This window comes from Podarcis liolepis, assembly GCF_965112155.1.
Source record: "Podarcis liolepis genome assembly, chromosome: 14".
In the NCBI taxonomy this organism is placed as follows: Eukaryota; Metazoa; Chordata; class Lepidosauria; order Squamata; family Lacertidae; genus Podarcis; species Podarcis liolepis.
In genome coordinates this window covers 6,028,348-6,037,085 of record NC_139569.1, presented here as the reverse complement: position 1 = coordinate 6,037,085, position 8,738 = coordinate 6,028,348, and positions in this window count along the sequence as shown.

Genomic DNA, 8,738 nt, shown 5'->3' with positions numbered 1-8,738 from the left:
TCTGGCTGGGTTTCCCCAGCCACTCTGGGCGGCCTCTAACAAAAGATTTAAAATACATTAAAACACCAGTCATTAAAAACAGTCATTATCATATGTGGTGGGATTGCAAGATTATAAAAAGGGGGAAATGATATACAACAAACTGAAAAGAATGTTTAAAATAACATTTGTTAAAAAACCAGAAGCCTTTTCATTAGGTATTTTAGGACAAGAGCTGCTGAAAGAAAAATGGACATTGTTTATGTATGCTACAACAGCAGCAAGAATTCTAATAGCATAAAATTGGAAGACTGGAGAAGCACCATCTAAAGAACAATGGCAAGAAAAATGGACGAACTACGCAGATTTAGCAAAGTTAACGGATAAACTGTGAGAAAATGACAACAGGGGCTTGAAAAAGAATGGGAACCTTTACAACATATTTGCAGAAACACCAAAAAAACATGGACACATTGGTAGGATTTAAATAAACATTTACAATTTTATTTACATAAAACAAGGAATATAACACTGTGATAACATAGTATTGTATATAGAAAGAAGAACGTATCATTTGATGTAATAAACCAGAAATGGAAGCTGAGGGAAGTCAATGGGGTGTGTGTGTGTGTGAAAAACTAATGTTTAGTATTGATATTGGATATTTGTTTTGAAAATGGAAAATCAATAAAACCTTTAGCAACAACAACAAAAACAATCAGTCATTGAAAACTTCCCTGTATAAGGCTGCCTTCAGATGTCTTCTAAAAGTCAGATAGTTGTTTATTTCCTTGACATCTGGCGGGAGGCCATTCCACAGGGCGGGTGCCACCACCGAGAAGGCCCTCCTTCTGGTTCCCTGTAACCTCGCTTCTCACAGGGAGGGAACTGCCAGAAGGCCCTCGGAGCTGGACCTCAGTGTCTGGGCTGAATCCTGGAGGTTAATATATTAATATATTATTAATCATACTATTAATATTGTTCACGATCTGTTCTTGCTATAATTGCTATTTCAGCTGTATGATGAAAATGCATCTATTTACACCTGAGAAATGGAAAACGAGCGAGGTCCCAACCAAAGAAGAGTGGCAACTTAAGTTGACAGAATATGAACAATTTGCAGACTTAACATATAAAGTAAGAGAATAAGAAGAACATATGTTTAAAGAAGATTGGAAAACGTTTATTGAATATATGGGAAATAGTTGTGTACAGCTGAAAACGCTGGCGGCATTCAGATAAATTCAACAGTGTAAATAAGTTTTGATGGCTGAAATGATGGAATACTGAATGATATAGTTTTTGTAAAATATGCAGGGATTTGTGATATGTCAAATGAACCATGGAAAGAGAAGGGAAGCCACTCATATCTTAAGGATGTAAAATGAGTATTTTAAATTGTAAAACAGAATATATATATATATATATATATATATATATATATATATATAGCCAGTGTGGTGTAGTGGTTAAGAGCGCCAGAGTTAAGAGTGGTTAAGAGAGCCAGTTTGGTGTAGTGGTTAAGAGCGGTAGTCTCGTAATCTGGGGAACCGGGTTCGCATCTCTGCTCCTCCACCTGCAGCTGCTGGGTGACCTTGGGCCAGTCACACTTCTTTGAAGTCTCTCACCCCCACTCACCTCACAGAGTGTTTGTTGTGGGGGAGGAAGGGAAAGGAGAATGTTAGCCGCTTTGAGACTCCTTAAAGGGAGTGAAAGGCGGGATATATATATATATATTCTCACATATATATAAAGAGCTGGCAAAAAGGACCTGAGGGTCTAGGGAGGCGAGGATGATCTGAGGGTGTGGGGGAAATGGCAATTCTCCAACTATCATGGGCCCCAAGCTCTGAAGGGCTTTAGAGACCAAAATTCAGCACTTTGAATTGGGACCCCAAATGGTCTGGAAGCCAATGCAGCAGATCACAAATATAAACAAAGATGCAGGACGTATTTTCTTCCTTTGCTTTTTCCATATGCATTGCTTATTACCAAGATGGCCTCTAAGCGGTTTACAAAAAAAAAGCCAAGTACATGATCCCTGCAGATGGTGACAGCAGTCACGAAATCAAAAGATGCCTGTTTCTTGGGAGAAAGCGATGACAAACCTAGACAGCATTTTAAAAAGCAGAGAATCACCTTGCCAACAAAGGTCCGTATAGTGGTACCTCGGGTTAAGAACTTAATTCGTTCTGGTGGTCCGTTCTTATCCTGAAACTGTTCTTAACCTGAAGCACCACTTTAGCTAATGGGGCCTCCCGCTACTGCTGTGAGCACGTTTTCTGTTCTCATCCTGAAGCAAAGTTCTTAACCCAAGGTAGTATTTCTGGGTTAGCGGAGTCTGTAACCTGAAGCATATGTAACACGAGGTACCACTCTATAGTTCAAGCTATAGTTTTCCCAGTAGTGATGTATGGAAGTGAGAGCTGGACCATAAAGAAGGCTGGTCGCCGAAGAATTGATGCTTTTGAATTTCTGGTGCTGGAGGAGACTCTTGAGAGTCCCATAGACTGCAAGAAGATCAAACCTATCCATTCTTTAGGAAATCAGCTCTGAGTGCTCACTGGAAGGGCAGATCCTGAAGCTGAGGCTCCAGTACTTTGGCCACCTCATGAGAAGAGAAGACTCCCTTGAAAAGACCCTGATGTTGGGAAAGATGGAGGGCACAAGGAGAAGAGGACGACAGAGGACGAGATGCTTGGACAGGGTTCTCAAAGCTACCAGCATGAGTTTGACCAAACTGCGGGAGGCAGTGGAAGACAGGAGTGCCTGGCGTACTCTGGTCCAGGGGGTCACAAAGAGTCGGACACGACTAAATGACGACAACAACAACAATATATGTCTCAAACAATGAAGCTGAAAAACTACATTACCAAATAAGATTGCCTTATTCCATATATGCCCTCTCAGCTGTTTCAGTCTGAGGAACTGGCCCAGTTTCAGGGGCCACATAATAGGTTCTGCATTTGTAAGAACTTGGTTTTTTAATGTGGCAACACCTACACTTTGGAACTGCCTGCTGACTGATACCAGTCAAGTGCATAAAATACCCTTTTTAGCACCTGCTAATTTTTCTTCAGACAACCCTATCCAGATATCTAGAAAGCTGATGAGAGTTTTCATCTGTTTTCCGTTTATTTTAACCCTTCCCCAAACGTTAAATGATTGTTGCTAATTGTGTTGTTTTATCTTCTTTTTCATAAACTGCTTTGAGGTTTTGCTTTGTCTTTCACATGGGCTTTATAAAATTATCATGAATCAATAACTAAAAATCATGATTGATCAGCGGCTTTACTCACATTCAGGCCAAATGTGGCAAACAATATTGTAACGCGTCAATCATCGCACTCAGATTCCGCCTTCCGCCTGCTCCCGTCGAATTTCCCTACGACATCAAGACAAATCATGCAGCCCTGTCAAAAGGCCTGTTATCTCTCGCCGCTGCCCACCTCAGCTCAGAAAACAAGGACACCCGGAAGCAGGCCTCTCGCAAAGACCTTAGAAAAGTGGCAGGATTGTGTGTGTCGAAATAAATGATCGTCATTGCATCACGGAGCGCACAGTATGTTACGGAATTACATAATAAGCAAAGGCAGTTTGCTGGCCCAAAGAACCCTCAATTTATTTATATATCTCTTTAAAAAAAATTATTAAAGATTTTCATATGTTACAAAACAAACAAATAAACAAGTATAAAAAAAAATACAGATCCTGCCGTTTAGATGATCACACAGGTTTGTGTGTGTGTGCTGTGCAGGATGCGCATTATTCTGCAAAATAATATAACCTGAGTAAATACAGTTCCCTGCCCTGAGGAGGCTACAATTGAAAGTTAGATGGCCACAGGAGGAGGCGGGGTAGCAAGACAGGAATGTGAGGAGGAAAAGAAGAAGAAGACGATGAAGAAGGGGGTTTCTTCCAGGACTGGGCAGATGTGGGCAGGCACACATACAAATATGCTGAAACTAAATTCATTTTTTTCCAGCCTTTGCAAGAGGAATGGGGGGAAGAGAAAGGGGGGAAGGAGGGGGGAACTGTTTTGATCACGGTCTGGTTGGAAAGCCCAGGTCACTGGGGGAATGGAAGAGAATCCTTTGTGCCATCAAGTCCCAGGTGCATCATGTACTGGGCCGAATTTGAGCTTACAATTTGGGATTAAAGTAAATCCTAGTATTTTTCTGCATGCGTGCTCTGCTCCCCGTCTCCCGGAGACTGCTGGGTAACTGCCTATTATCCCGCGGTTCCACTCCAGCGCCCTCCCCAATAAAACTTTTCATATCCTTATAAACGAACTCGATTGCCGTGTTATAAACATTTACACTGTGCTAACAGATCATCTCCGCACATCGGAATTGGCTAAATTCCCTTTTCCAGATGAATATATTGAAGGAGATTAGAGATATGATAGCTTTTCAGATTGCTGAACCCAGAGAAATTAGTTTAGTGAGCATTTACAGAGGCTAAATTGGAACCATTAAATAGTGGATTAAATTGATGGTAGTTTCATTGTCTGTCCTTCGGTACTGCTGTAAAATCAATTAGCCGTCACTATTCCATTCTCCATATAGTGAGATTGTCAGCCTGCTAGGAGCTGCGGAACCTCGCCGGAGCGGCGGGTGGTGTGAAAATACACCTATTAGGTGATGTGGCATGAAATAATATCACAGGGCAGAAGGCCCGGTGAGATTTATCCCAGCCTTATCTTGACTTTAACAGAGAGGGAACAGACAATAGTCTCGAGGTGACACTCATCTCCTAAGAACATCGACGGGGCAGGATGCGCTCTCAACTGACAATTATTATGACATCCCCGACTCCATCAACCTCAATTTTTATTTTTTTTCACATTTAAAAAAATCTGCTTGGGCCATCCACCACCCTCCTCCCTCAAATTTGCCGTGTCTGACATGAAAAGCGCGCTCTCTCTCTGTGTGTGTAGGTATATATATTTGTGTGTGTTTGTGTGTGTTTAGTTATTAGTCTTGGGTATGTGTGTGTTAGTCTGCGTGATGCTCAGTCCCTAAAAACCTGCATGGGCCATTTATTCTCCCACTCCTCAAATTTGCTGTTTCCTACATAAAAAGCTGTCTGTCTGTCTGTCTGTCTGTCTGTCTCTCTGTGTAGGTATATATATATTTCTCTGTGTTTGTATATACAGTTATTAGTATTGGGATTGTGTTAGTCTGCATGATGCCCAGAGTTCTTAAAAATCTGCATGGGCCAGACATTCTTCCCCTCCTCAAATTAGCAGTTTCTACATAAAAAGCTGTGTACATGTCTCTCAGTTCAGTGGTACCTCGGTTTAAGAACAGCCCTGTTTATGAACTATTCAGTTTATGAACTCTGCAAAACCGGAAGTAGTGTCTTGGTTTGAGAACTTTACCTTGGTCTAAGAACGGAATCTGAACAGTGGAAGGGCACCGGCAGCAGGAGGCTTCATTAGGGAAAGTGCGCCTCGGTTTAAGAATGGTTTTGGTTTAAGAACGGACTTCCAGAATGGATAAAGTTTGTAAATTGAGGTACCACTGTGTGTGTGTATGTATAGTTATTAGTGATTTTTTTTGGGGGGGTTAGTCTGCATGACACCACGAGCCCCTAAAAGCCTGCATGGGCCATCCATTTCCACCCTCCTCAAATTTGCAGGGTCCGATATAAAAAGCAGAATATTACTATTACAAGTTACTTAGTATTATATAAAGCAGTCAGCTAGGCTGCAGTGAGTCTGACTCCAGCAGCAGTTCTAACTGCTGTAATAAAGAGCTGTGAATCTTAAAAAAAGGCAGAATATCTATCCTGCTATATGTGAATTTGTGTGTGTTGTGTGTATAGCTATCAGGTTTTTTTGGGGGGGGTTAGTCTGCATGACCCCGCGAGTCCCTAAAAGCCTGCATGGGCCATCCATTCTCCCCCCCCCCTCAAATTTGCAGTGCCCTACATAAAAAGCAGAATATCTATCCTGGTATATGTGAGTTTGTGTGTTTGTGTGTGCCAATTTGCATTCTGCCCCGAGTCCCTTCCAGATCCTTGGGTATTTGTAGGGATAAAAGATATGAGGGCAGACTTGCCCAACCAGTCCCTTTGTGTAGGACATGGGTAGGCAGCCTAAGGCCCGGGGGCCGGATCCGGCCCAATTGTCTTCTAAATCCGGCCCACCCACGGTCTGGGACTCAGCGTGTTTTTACATAAGTAGAATGTGTCCTTTTATTTAAAATGCATCTCTGGGTTATTTGTGGGGCATAGGAATTTGTTCATTCCTCCCCTTCAAAATGTAGTCCGGCCCCCCACAAGGTCTGAGGGACAGTGGACCGGCCCCCGGCTGAAAATGTTTGCTGGCCCCTGGTGTAGGGCAATGTCTGTGGTTGGCATAGCATGCCCCACAAGTGTCCTGGTTTTCCAGGGACAGTCACAGAATTACAAAAGCCATCCCAGTTTCAGATTTGATCCCTGAATGTCTCGCTTTTCCTTTTTCATCCCCTCCTCGTCTCGCAGAACAGTTAAAAGTAGTGTATGTAGGTGCAAAAAAACCAGAGCCCTGTTTATATTGAAAATAAAGTTATTGTGGGAATTTTGTGGGAGGTGCTGCCCCTCCCAGGAGCCGTAGAATTGCAGCCTGAGGCACCTGAAATAGTTTGTATATTTTCAGTTGGCACCCGTTAATTTATTAATTAATTTGGAATATTTATAGCCTACCTGTGAGATCGCTTTACCCAAAATAGGCCCACTCAACAGCTTCGATCTGCAGAACAGGCGCTGTTACAGGTGCCACACAATACTGGTTCCACATTTGTAAGGAATCATTTTTGTTTAGGAATGTCTGTCCAGACACGTCGAATGTGTTTTAATCTGCTTTTGTTTAAGGCTTATTCTTGGCTTTATTTATTTCCTGAACGTTTTAAAGAGCTGTAGTTTCACTTCCCCCATTGATAATTTTAACATTTTATTCTTTTCGCAAACCACTCGGAGGCTTTATTCTTACAATCAAGAGGCATATAAATTGCATGAAATAATAATAATACGTAATGACGAATAATAGTATGTAATGCAAAAAAGCCACAGGGCAGTTTACCATGACATCAAATAGTAGGAGGAAAGAATGCATAAATTAATGTGGTCCCTAAAAATGACAACCACTCGTAATGTTTGATGTTTTAGTTTGCTTTTATATTTGTTGGAAGCTACCCAGAGTGGCTGGGGCAACCCAGTTCAGATGGGCAGGCTACAAATAATAATAATAATAATAATAATAATAATAATAATAATAATAATAATAATAATAGTAAAAGTAAATCACAAAATAGTAGTTATGATTAACAGCAGCAATTAATCCATTGGTCTAGTTGGATCCTTGGAAGGCTCAGTATATTTGGTGACACAGGAATTTGCCCTATACTGAGTCAGACCATTGCTCTAGCTGGCTCAGTACTGCCCCCACTGACAGGCACCAGTTCTCCAGGTTATCAGACAGGATACGGCCCCAGCCCTACCCAGAGCTGCCAGGGCTTGAACCTGGGGCTTTCTGCATGCTGCAGCTCATTCCTTAAAAACAAAGCAAGTTTCTAGTCCTCATTAAGGGCTGATTTCAATAGGAACATCGGAAGACGGGTGCCTCCTGCCTTCACAGTTCATGAAGAAGAAGAAGAGTTTGGATTTGATATCCCGCCTTCCACTCCCTTTAAGGTGTCTCAAAGCGGCTCACATTCTCCTTTCCCTTCCTCCCCCACAACAAATACTCTTTGAGGTGAGTGGGGCTGAGAGACTTCAGAGAAGTGTGACTGGCCCAAGGTCACCCAGCAGCTGCATGTGGAGGAGCGGAGACGCGAACTCGGTTCCCCAGATTACGAGACTACCGCTCTTAACCACTACACCACACTGGCTCTCAACTTTCTTTCACCTGCCCTGAATCTTCAGGACAGCCCTATTGGATGCCCACAAGTTGTGGTGTCACGAAAGAGGGAGAGAAAACCTTTTCTCTATCCATTCTCCCCACGCCAGGCATCGCTTTGTAAACTTGCCCATAGCGAGGCATCACAACGCACACGCTCCCGACACGGCCAGAGCCCACAGCTTTGGAGACTTTGTAATCGTCCTCGAATTGGGATTCTCAGAAGGAGAAGCGACTTTGGTGCTTTATGAATTATGACAACGTTGCGCCCGCTTCCCTTCTGCCCGCTTCCTCATTAATGGAGGGCGTTGCTCTTTCAATCAATAGAGAACGCCGGCAATCAGCTTCTGCCATCCATCTCACGCCTTCCTGGGTTCCCTCCATCTATCATCATTACCAGCGTCGCGTTGATGAGCAGAAAGCCATCCCTGCCATGGAAGGACACTCGTCTGGCACTCGCGTAATTATTGAATCTCGAATATCAGTCCCCTCTCAAACCTTTTGTGACACGGCGCCACAGCTTCCTTACCACTGCCAGGCCTGGCAGGTCCACACTGTGCACCCCATAGCGATTGGACCACCTTTGAGGGCAAGCATGCGCGTGCAAATGTACCTTGGGCGTCAGGGTTGCCATATGTTCGGGAACCGGGATTTAACCGGCAAAAATGGTGTCGCTGTTCTGAACATTGCGTTTCGTTTCCTAAAACTTCAACAACTTTTGCGTCCTGAAATATGACATGGATGGCTTCTTGAAGGAAGCTTGACCCTTGATTCCTTTCACCCAAAAGTCATTCTCTTTATTGTGTGCAGGCCTCAGTTGGGTACGGAACGTAGAATCATAGAATTGTTGCATCGGAAGAGACTTCGAGTGTCAGGG